The following is a 13,078-nucleotide window of genomic DNA, read 5'->3' as shown; positions in this document are numbered from 1 at the left end:
TAAATGATACATAGGTGTTATGAGAAAAAAAATTATATGAATCAACAAGCTTTTTATAAAATAATATTTTTAAAACTTTTCAATAATTCTAAGTAAAAAAATATTTTATATAGCTATACATATTTTATAAATTTTTCAAAGCATATTTACATATTTTATACAAGGCTAATTTATATCGCCAAAAGCAATGCACAAACTGAATAAAAACTTAATTTAAAAAAATATAAATTGTTGTCATTTTTACCTACATATATGTTTTTAATATTTATGTAAATATATTTTTTTAATAATATTCTCTTTCTGCAACAAGCCTAAAAAAGTAAACATTAATAATATATTAGTACAAGTTAAACAAGCTATGCATTAATTCTATTCCTTCTCCTTTTCTTACCTACTATTCCTTCTCCATTTCCTTTACTTAAAAAAGCAATAATGGCCTTCACCTTGAGCTGATGTTACATTCCTAAATCCAAGAATCTGAAGCTCAAAACTCAAAACATATAATTAATGAAGATACTAATATAGTTAACACCTTTTCCAATAGGTGTGATGCCCTGTGCACCATCTGAGTGCAAAATGGTCATTTTCTTCTGGGCAATACAAGAAAGAAAATGCATGGTTTATATCGACAGTTCACTTCGTGAATCACGAAATATTTTGTATAACACTGACATCTATCGGAGGCGTAAAAATTTTTGACGCATTATAAAATAGGCAGATCTGAATATTTTCAATAGATGTCGCTAATGTTGTGAATATTGAAATATTTAATTATTCTTGTCGAATTCGTAAATGTGAATAATATTTTGCATACAGTTAGATTCGATTGAATCGGTCTACAATGTTTGTCTGAAGAAAGTTTTTTTAAATCTAATATAAACGACACAAAAACCACGACTTCTTATAGTGATTAATATAATGATTAAAGAAAACACTTGTTTTGTACCACTTGAGTTTTATTATAGACTACATGTTTCAGAAGTTAAACTTCCATCATTCAGGTCTGTATAATAACTAAAAATTAATTTGTAATTTTATATTTTAGTTATTATACAGACCTGAATGATGGAAGTTTAACTTCTGAAACATGTAGTCTATAATAAAACTCAAGTGGTAAAAAACAAGTGTTTTCTTTAATCATTGTAACATGTCTTACTACAAAGTTAATGCCGAAACAATAAATAAAATATTAGTGATTAATATATATATTTAGATATTTAAATGCGTTTTTTAATTGTTTTTACGACCTTCTTTATATGCTCATTTTGCGTAACGTATTAAAAACTATTTGAATCTTACAACGCAAAACCCAACGAGGCAAGAAGAAATAATTCATGCGATTTTCGACAACACAAAAACTACATTCGTACAAGGAAATTTTTGAGAGGTTTGGTTTTTAAACTAGCAACATTGTTTCTACACACTGTCAATTTGAGAGTTGACAGTTGATTTGTAGTCAGTACGTTTTGCCATTTCACCATAAACGGACTGAATGACCATTATGCGCTTCGTAGGTTCGGGAATGGGCCGAAAACAATATTCAGCTTGATCCTCTTTTTCAACGCGAAATTTTATTCACCTATGAGGCACATTTTTGGGTATGTCAATAAGCAGAATTGCCGACTTTGGAGTGGAGAAAATTCAGAAGCCTTTGTCGAGACGCCATTACATCCAATAAAGTCACTGTTACGGTCAATGGAGAGCGCCACAGAACTGTGATTACTGACTTCTTCGTACCTCAGTTGAATGGCATTGATGTGACAGAGCTGTTGTTTCAAAAAGGTGGCGCACCATGCCACATGGCGGATGCCACCATCAATTTATTGCGGGAAATTTGAATTTGTATTGTTGAATTCGGTTATTTGGCTGTCATGTTCAATAAGATTTGTGAAATTTTTATTCGACGTCGCCATTTTTTCCTTGGTCACGGATATTTTTTGCTACAATTATCTGCCGTACTAATACGATTGTAGTTTTCGCAATATCGTCGCAATCATATGTACGTAGAATACAGTTTCAACGGACGCTACGTTTTTTATCGTAACGTTTCACATCCACATCACTAGTCGAAATATACTATGCGCGTCCCCCATTCCCTGTTTGCGCAGACGCCAATCATTTCTACAGGATACCCGCAAAGTCATTGTCAGTATTTAAAAAAAAGATAATCATTGACCTTCAATATATTTCATACAATTATTGTATCTTATGTGAAAACATAATGATGATTTCGAAATAATTGAAGGTTACATAAAGAAATAAACGAATATACGTACGCATTTAAATGAATAACCTCTAGAGTAGTAACAGAAAATGGAAATGTTGTAGAATTTTTTTACGAATTTTTAATGTTAAAACTCATATGAACATTTTAAACTTACGCCACGAAAATAATCAATAAATTAATTTTCAAATGATCAATTAAGTAAAATGAAACACTGTCTAACCTCACTTCTACGTCAGCCTTCTTCTTATGTCCAGTATTGAACAAAGGCCTCCCTCTTGGACTTACACAGTTGTCTGTTGGACGCGACTCTCTCCCTGTGCAAGCCCGCCATTTGCTTTATGTCATGGGACCATCTTTTCTTGGGCTTACCCACGTTCTGCGTCATGTTCTAGGCCTCCAGTCAAGCATCTTTTGAATCCATCTATCCTCAGACCTACGTGTCACATGACCTGCCGAGTTACACTTTTGTTCCGCGTTTTTTTGAGCCACATCTGTTACCTTGGCGTTTTCCTTATCCAAACATTTGGTTTTCGATCCCTAAGGGATATGTTTAGCATTCTTCTCTGCATTGCTCTTTGTGTTACCTAACATGGTGTGGTAAATATGACTTGAAAAGTGTTTTGATAATTCGATGTTCAAGACATGTATAGTTTCAGATGAAGCCTATTTCGAAACAGACTTAATAGATTCAGACGATGATTGATGTTTTCTGTTTTACTTGACGGGCATGTATGACTTGATGCAGGGATGTGAGAAAGCAAGGAGTGTATGCCAGGACAGAATAGTATGGCGTTCCATCTTTCTGCCTACCCCTGCGGAGAAACGGCGTGTGGTAGTAGTAGGTAGTAGACAGAACGTCTCTCTGTTGTCCCAACGGTATTTTCATTATTTTCAGCATTTTAATAATGATCTTAGTTTCTAAATACCCTGTACGTTGACGTTTAGAAAATATGGTCCGCTCCCGATGTTCCTACAGAACAGCTGATTGAGTAACAGTGCGAGGGCTTCATTGCGCGATGTTGTGACATTTCGGCGCAAAATTTCATAAAAAATCTCGTATTATACTATTACATACGTTCGTGTATGGTGTATGGGGTTGAAAAGACATTCCCCTTTATGGTGAAACGAAGAGAGCGCAGGATGTGCCGGTAATGTTTACTTTTTTCCCATATATGCGCAATTCCCTATATATGTTCTTTGTCCAAACGAAATGTGTTTAGTGTCATCTTTGTGTGTAATTGATTCATCGGTGTCTAGATTTTATGCTTCGATCATATCAGGTTTGATATATAATTAACCCTTATTCACTTTTAAAATTTGTCATTCAATATTTATAAGCATATTTCTCGTAGGGAAGACACAGTCCTCAAGGTTCAAGTTGAGAAAAATTAATTGAAAAACGGGACAGACGGATTGAAATGTAACAAAAAAGAGAAGAAAGGAACTAGGTTTATAATCCTTTTAAATCAAACCATTAGTGTACATATAATTAAGTGTTTTTCCGTAATTTTTACTCATGAATTACATGAAATTAAAGTAACTTTAAACATAAAGGTTAAATCCACTCACGAGTAGGAATAAGTAATAAAACTTATAAAATTGAAACCTACGTAGGAACGTGATAACGGTGCTCCATAAGCCATCGCTATATTTCAAAGTCACCCAAGTGACTCGTTAGGTAAACGTTCAAACGTTAGGTAATTAAAAAAACGAAAGTGATAAAATTCAACAGTTAAAATAAAATTGAAACCACAGAAATAAAAAAGTATAAAAATAATAATAAACTCACAATTAACAATATGACAATGACTAAACGGCTGTCCAAACTTGAAACACAGTAAGGGACATTTTTTGTAGTACGTTTTTTTTGCATTTTTGGACTAAGTAGAATCTACTTAGTCAAAAAATGCAAAAAAAAACCTACTACAAAAATGTCCCTTACTGTGTTTTGAGTTTGGACAGCCGTAAAGCCTATTGTCCATGTTCCCACTTATAAAAAAACATAAAAATTAAGAAACATCTCCTACCCCCTCTTAATCCTTTAACGTTCCAAGGACACAGCTATAAAATTTATATGCTTCACATACAGTGTTTGAAAACGATGCAGAAAACATCGAAACACGTGTCACAATAGATTTTATGGAATAATTGTATTTGCCAAGCATCAAAATTATGCAGAATGCATCGAAACGCGTGTCACAATAGATTTTATGGAATAATTGTATTTGCCAAGCATCAAAATTATGCAGAATGCATCGAAACGCGTGTCACAATAGATTTCAATAAATAGTTGTATTTACCAAGCAAAATAAACTAACTAACTACCCAGCACGCCGCTTCACAGCGGGGGTAGGCAGAGAGAATAGAATGCCACACCACTCCTGTCTTTACAAACATTCTTCGCCTCTTCCACGTTCATAAGTCTCCTCATACATACCCGCCGATTATTTCGACTTTTAACCTGACCGCTTTCAAGTATTTGGCATACCTGATCGTGCCAAGTTTTTCAAGCAAAATTTTAATTTAAAAAAAATATTTCCAATTTAAACAATTAATTTTTCACCTTGGCCCATGTCAGAATTTTTTTACATAATATATTAAGACGTAGATGAGTTTATTAAGTACATACAGTGGCGGTACTTCCATAGAAGCCCATAAGCCTGGCTTGCCTAACAACTCCGAATAAAAATTACCAAATCTGCATCAAATGATTAAAAATACATAATTAGTGTATGATTGTTTTTAAATTATAGTTTAAATTATTGTTCGTAGTACTGGAATCATCTAGCCGTGAATAGCCGAGATTACAATAGATTGTTTATCTTTATAATGTTTTTTTGGGGGCTTACTGTACTGGGAATGGTAAGAAGTGAAGAAATTATAGGTACGTCTTATATTCACGAAATTGAAAAATAAGGGCTTGCCTTACTGGTAAACCCTAGGCACGCCACTGAATACATACTACATCATTTATAATGTGAGACCTTGTACAATGGAATATTATCGATTAGAGATTCCTGATGGATTTAAAAATTTCCGTACGATTTGTATTGAACATAATTGCGTCGCTCAAGTAAGTGATGAATCATCACTGTTAATTGATGTATGCAATTATTGGCTTGATAGCCGAAACGCATAAATGAATATTGCATAACTTTCTATTATTTGAATACATAAAGTACCTTAAGTATTAATACTTGTCATCGTTTATTGTACGAGTAAATCATATTGTATAGTGTGTATTTAATATATTCGAATTTTCATATGTACCAGTGCTATTACAACAAATATGCACATTATAACGATAATTTTTTTATTGAGACACAAATCTGTTTGTAATTCTGGTATTCAATTATAATGTTAGAGCTTTATTAAATAACGGGTACTATAATTATAATTATAAAACCCTTACCGCACCCCAGGGGTGCATAGGGCACTGCTTCATATAAACGCAGTGTTATCTCGATCGTTTACACATGAAGGAAAGGTGATCAGCCCTCCACTTCAGGTACCAGTCCAGTGTAATATTGAATAAATATTAGAGTGAAAAAAATCACTTATATTTATTAAACCCTCCTGGGAATCGAACCCGGGACCTCCAGAACGGTAGCCGAGCATGCTGACCATTACACTACGGAGGCGGAGTATTTTAAGAAAAGACAAACAATTACCTACGTTAAAAGTACCTAGGTTTAAAGAAAATTAAGTTGCGAGCTATTGAATATTGACTCTACTACTACCTACTACCATCACTCTGTTTCTCCGCAGGGGTAGGCAGAGAGGATGGAACGCCACACTCTTATATCGTGACATACGCTCCTCGCTTCCTTCACATCCATACATCTAGTCATAGATGCCCTCCGATTACGCAGACTTTTGACACCACCAGATTTTAAATTCTGATTGATCTGATCGGGCCAATTTTTTTTTCGACCATCCTCGTTCAGTTCTCCGTCTCACATTTGCCACATGTACTTGAATATTGAGTCGAGAAACATTATTCTACAAATGGATAAAATAATTCTTTGGCACCCATAGAACTAGAAAATTATTTTCAAGATCTTCCTTCTAGCATTTTATAATAATACATTTAGTGATCAAATAGGCTTTTTATATTCAAAAACGAGTTTCGGATCGCATAACGTCTCAAACAACAATCGAGTATAAACATAGAATGTGGAAAATCCAAATGAGATGTTGTCTCATCTTTTGTGAAAATGAAAGCCGTTTAATTCGTCTTTTACGACAACTTTATTGTGTTTGAATTATTAATTGGCTATGTAGGTAGGTAGGCACCTTGGTATCTTGGTAATCAAATTATCTTGACGGATTTATACTTAGTATTGTTGGCAAATTATCTCAATATTTCTATAGTCAACATTTTGAGTATGTCCAAATACATGTTCACACATCTGGATTATCTCCAATTATAGGAGTTATTTTTCATATTACTTTTTGACATCTCATCAAAGATGAAGAAGAATATGGAAAGTCTGGGCTAATATAAGAGTTTCTGCTTAGTAAAAAGCTTCTTTACATCTCACCAATAAATGTCTCTTAGTGAAGTTCTAGTGATTCAAGAACAAGGTTTCTAAATTGGTTATACATATATATATAGAACTTCCAAAAATTTGAGTAGTTTGGTTGTCAATAATGGGTAGAATTGGTGAATGTTACACGTGTGTATCATTTAAAAGTGATCACTTGAACCAGCCTATGACGGTCGACAGCCCCGAAAATGCCCAGACTTTCATATTCTTCTTCATCTTTGATGAGATGTCAAAAATAATATGATTTATGTAGTCTTTTACGACAATATTTATATACTCTTTTATATACTTTCATTAATTGATTCGGCAGTCACTTGTAATATCTATCCATTTTTAATTTAATGTTTGCTTTTTAATTTAATTGAATTTTTCCTTGGTACTGCGGTGAAAATGACGCGGAATGCATCGAAACACGTGTCACGATAGATTAAGAAATACTGGTTTTTACCATGTAAAACATGAATTAAAAATGTTTATATATCTCTCACTCCTTTCAACAACGTCTTATATCAAAAATCGCAATTTTTCAGTTGTATGTGTTTTTGGAATGCCCAGAAAATGTATTATATCCCAGCAAAAGCGGCATATTTTCAACTTAATATTTACCCGCTACAGGGCAGAAAGTGTTGTTTTTGCATTTTGAAGAAAAGGTATTGTTTAATTTTTTTTTCAATAAACTACATATTTTTCAAATGGAGAAAAAACATTCAGGTTTTACCTAAAAACATCTGTTGCACAGTAAAAAGTTCAATAAGTAAGTGGCTTGATATTTATTTTTAAAACATTTCATTATATTTTTAAACTGTAAAAACGATCTCCTGAAGTTTTTTTTTATAAATGACGTTGTTGAAAGGAGTGAGCGATATGTTATTACAATTATCTGTAAAAATCATTTATAAAGGAACTACTTTAGTTTTAAAAAATGAGTAGTGTGGTTGTCAATCCTGGGTAGAATGGTGAGTGTAACACGTGTATAAGTAATCATTTAAAAAATCCTATAACTGGTCAATGTAAATACCCAAACCTCCATATTCTTCTTCATCTTTGTTGATATGTCAAATTGTCAAGATATTTAAATTTATAAGCAATGTCTACTCCAGTGGTTTTGAACCTTTTTCAAGTCTGGGAGCACTTTTGATCATAAGGAAAATTCGCGGTACACCATACTAAAGATACTAAAGATCATACTAAGATAACTTTTAATAAAAATAAAGCCGATTTTTTTTTAAATACAGACCAGTTAAAAATTACATTTATTTAAAAAAAATACATTATTACAAATACTCCAAAGAAACCTTTTGCGGCGAAAGAAAACTTAAGTGACACCTGAGCTTTTCTGCTTTTACAAATTTCAGCGATATTAGATGGATATAGCTACCGTCATTTCCTCATCGAAATTTCTAAGCAAAGGTTCACAAATCAAAGGTCACAAATCCTTTCCATGACCTTACCATTGATGGAGCACCGTCTGTAAAAATTCCTACACATAACTCCTATGATGTTTTCAATTGTTCTAAGTATGATGAAATAAATAGAATCAAAGTTATCTGTACCGCTGTGTAAGGTGAGCGCACACAACTTCACTTTGCAAGGGTGCTATCAACTATCCATTATATTTGCAATTCAAATCGCGCAGTAAATGAGCCAACATTCAATTTTCTCTTCTTCTTCTTTTTACAGATCCTAGGAATCTGTTTATGCCTCCGCATGTCGCTCTTGGGATGTTGACTCCCAGCTGTTCTTTCCATCTTTTCGGAGGTCTGCCTCGGGGTCTGCGTCCTTCAGCGTTACCTTGAAGGACGATACGTGGAAGTCTGTCTTCTGACATTCTGTTTATATGTTCATTCCAGTATCGCCTTCGTTGTCGTCCCCACCTCACGATATCCTCCGTCTTACACATGCACCGGATGTCGGTATTTCTTACTCGGTCTCGCAATGTGTTTCCGGTTATGGATCGGAGAGTCTTCATCTCGGAGGTTCGAAGTCGAGATTTTGTTCTGGAAGTATCTGCTCTTGCCTCAATCGCATAAGTGGCTAAATTGTGATTAAATTTCGCGCAGCACTTGCAACTAGCTCACGGAGCACCGGTTAAGAGCCACTGGTCTACGCATTAGGCCCGCACGTTCGCGATTTTAGATTTATTAGTACTCGTCTTACATTTATTCACGTGCTTCAAGGCTATAAAGTTATTTACTGTGACGTGACAATTTAGAATCTCAACTAATTTCCCAAAAAATGTTGTTTTCGAGTCGTAATTATTTGGCAATGTTGGGGTTTTCCGTAAAAAAAAGTACCTTCTTGTTTACCTATTTTTGGATATTATTGTCCGCCTCCGTGGTAAAATGGTTAGCGTGTTTAGCTACCGTGCCAAAGGTCCCTGGTTCGATTCCCGGGGGGGAAGTGAAAATAAATATAAGGTGATTTTACACTCTTATATATATTTAATATAACCCTGGACTGGTCCTTAAGCGCAGGAGTGATCACCTTGCCTTCATATAAGTAACAATTAAGATAACGCTGCGTCGATACGACGCAGTGCCTTATGCACCATTGGGTGCGGATAGGGGTTAGAGAAAGAGAGAGAGATATTATACATTTATAAACTATTTGAAAGCACAAGTAAAATGGGAACACATGACTCGCCAGAAAAGCTTTTTGTTAATTTAGTCAATTCAATCATAAACACAACATTTTGAGTGTGTCCAAATATTTGTATACAAATCTGGGTTTTCTCCACTTGGGAGTTATTTTGACATCTTATCAAAGATGAAGTAGAATATGAAAGTCTGGGCTTATGAATAAATATAATAATAACTGGCCAAAGTATAAACTGCCTTCAAAAAAATTCACATGAAATCAGTAGCACCAATTACCGGAGGCGGACGTAATAACTTTGCTAAGGTAACCCTTATCCGCACCCCTATGGTGCATAGGGCACTGCATCATATAAACGCAGATTTTGATCGTTATATCTTGATCGTTAACACATGAAGAAAGGGTGATCAGCCCTGCGTCCTGTCTAGGGTAATATTAAATAAATAAAGAAGTGAAGAAATCACATACATATATTGATTTGCCCCCCTTCCCCTGGTTTAAAGAAAAATAACTTAATTGCTGGGACCTTAAGGGGGGATTATCAAAAGCTCACAATTTACCTTAAAACCTAATTGATTTAATTTTCAATTTAATTTTAATTTTACCTTAAAACCCCGGTAACATTTAACGTAATTGCATATTTTGCTTAGAACACCGTATTTGTATTGAATTTTTTTTTCTTCGAAATAAACATATGGTTTTTAAAAGATAAAAGTTGAAAACAATTTGCAATTGGCGGGAATCGAACTCGTGACGCCAGTTTCGCAGTCGAGCATCTATCCAACAACAATGACAATGCAAAATGAAATGAAAAAATAGTCGGCTTTTCGCATACTGAGGAAGCAGATGAAATATTAATTATTAATATGTCGCTCACTCCTTTCAAGAACGTCATAAATCAAAAATCGACAATTTTCAGATTCAGGAGGGATTGTGCAAATCGGTAAATCGATTTAAGCGAGACGAAAATATAAACTAACCAACTAACCATCACGCCGCGTCTATCAGGGGTAGGCAGAGAGAATAGAACGCCATACCGCCCAGTATTCGCAAACAATCTTCACATCTTACGTAGGTACTCGTATTCATGCATCTCCTTATACATGTCCGCCGACTGTTCCAGTATTTCATATACATACTTGATCATGCCATATTTTCCTCGGTCTTCCTCTGCTTCTATAATATTTTACTATAGAAGCTACATTGCCTCATAAATTTGTTTTACTGTTCTTTCCTTACTCATGTATTCCACATGTCGCTCACTCCTTTCAAAAACGTCCTAAATCAAAAATCGTCAATTTTCAGTTGTACATGTTTTCGGAATGCCCAGAAAATGTACTATATCCCAGCAAAAGCGGCATATTTTTAACTTAATATTTACCCGCTACAGGGCAGAAAGTGTTGTTTTTGCATTTTGAAGAAAAGGTATTGTTTAATTGTTTTTTCAAATATACTAAATATTTTTCAAATGGAGAAAAAACCTTCAGGTTTTACGTAAAAAGATCTGTTGCACAGTAAAAAGTTCAAAAAGTGGCTTCATATTTATTTTTAATATATTGTATTATAATATTTAACATTAAAAACGCTCTCCTGGAAAATCAAGTATTTTGATTTATGACGTTCTTGAAAGGAGTGAGCGATGTATGTACCGTATATTTAAATGATATGTCATCGTATATATTAAGGGACATCTCCTATTAATAATCTAATCGCGATTAGTCTAGGTCAAACACTCCATATATACAAACTACACAGTCCCAAAATATTCATATTTGGTCTCCGCGAAACAATACCGCGGTAGTGATATTATCAGTTACAGTATACCCAAATGTAATAATGATAAAAAATAAAAATAAAAATTGAGTAGGGTAAAAGGAAGAGTTATTGGCACGTTTACTTTAGTAAGGAAGTCCGCCTCCGTAGTGTAATGGTCAGCACGCTCGGCTACCGTTCTGGAGGTCCCGGGTTCGATTCCCAAGGGGAGTCAATTAAATATGACTGATTTTTTCACTGTAATATTTATTCAATAATACCCTGGACTGGTTGGTACCTGAAGCGGAGGGTTGATCACCTTTCCTTCATGTGTAAACGATCAAGATAACACTGCGTTTATATGACGCAGTGCCCTATGCACCAATGGGGTGCGGATACGGGTTTTACTTACTATTATTTTAGTCGCTGTGATGGTCAGTTAGTCAGTCAGTCAGTCAGTCAGTCAGTCAGTCAGTCAGTCAGTCAGTCAGTCAGTCAGTCAGTCAGTCAGTCAGTCAGTCAGTCAGTCAGTCAGTCAGTCAGTCAGTCAGTCAGTCAGTCAGTCAGTCAGTCAGTCAGTCAGTCAGTCAGTCAGTCAGTCAGTCAGTCAGTCAGTAAGTCAGTCAGTCAGTCAGTCAGTCAGTAAGTCAGTCAGTCAGTCAGTCAGTTAGTTAGTCAGTTAGTTGTTAAACCATGTTTGTCTATACATCTTGGGCGTAGACATGATTCCCACGTCCGAATACGTCACATCACGTTCCTGACTGAATAAATTGCATAAATTACGCTGATTCAATTTATACATTTTAAAATGCTGAATTCTATCGAAGGTTAAACTCAGTGTCAATACCCAATCACACAGCTAATTGTATGTACATTATGTCAGCCCCCGTAGTGCAATGGTTAGGACGTCGTTACAAATTAAGGACAAATGGCTAATTATAATAAAAATGGTTTTCATTAATTGATTCGGCAGTCACATTTTGGTTATATCTATCCATGTTTAATGTAAGTTTCACTTAGTAAATACCATTATTTATTATAATCTATTGTGACACGTGTTTCGATGTATTTCGCATCATGAATGCATCGAAACACGTGTCACAATAGATTTTAAGAAAATAATATATAAAACCCTTATCCACATCCCAATGGTGCATAGGGCACTGTGTCTTATAAACGCAGTGTTATCATGATCGTTTACACATGAGGGAAAGGTGATCAGCCATCCGCTTCAGGTACCAGTCCATGGTAATATTGAATAAATATTACAGTGAAAAAATCACTTATATTTATTTTTACCCCCCTTGGGAATCGAACCCGGGACCTCCAGAACGGTAGCCGAGCGTGCTGACCATTACACTACGGAGGCGGACAAAAGAGATTTTAGATTTTAAGAAAAGGTGGTATGTAATAAAATTGCTCTTATTTTTTTTATTAACTTATGTATTATAGTTTGTCGTGTTGGATTTATTTTTAACATCAGAAAAAAACAGTTACAAATGTGTCCCTGTTATGTCACTCAATCGATTTTCGATTTAATTTTTATTAAAACACTATGTTCCTAGTGTATGTTTTTTGTATGTTTTCAAAATGTTGCACATGGCTTATAATAACACACTTATAAAACAACGTGTCTTTAATGGGATACATATACAAGTTCCAAAAAAAAACCCATTAGGTTGCCAATCATGGATAGAATAGTGAATTTCGCACGTGTATCATCATACAAACCAGCCTATGACAAAACGTAAGCCCTATAAATACCCAGACTTTCCATATTCATCTTCACCTATCTTGAAATGTCAATATAAATAACTCCTGAGTGGAGAAACCCAAATTTTTGAACAAGGATTTTGACACACTCAAAATGTCGTGAATAATCGGAAAAACTTAAATAAATCTAATGAAACCACTTATTTATTTTTTATTACAAAAATGTTAATAATATTAGTAA

This window comes from Brachycentrus maculatus, unplaced genomic scaffold (genome assembly GCF_059751285.1).
Source record: "Brachycentrus maculatus isolate JH-2025_06_01 unplaced genomic scaffold, ASM5975128v1 h1tg000039l, whole genome shotgun sequence".
In the NCBI taxonomy this organism is placed as follows: domain Eukaryota; kingdom Metazoa; phylum Arthropoda; class Insecta; order Trichoptera; family Brachycentridae; genus Brachycentrus; species Brachycentrus maculatus.
Note: the sequence above shows the minus strand (reverse complement) of the source record.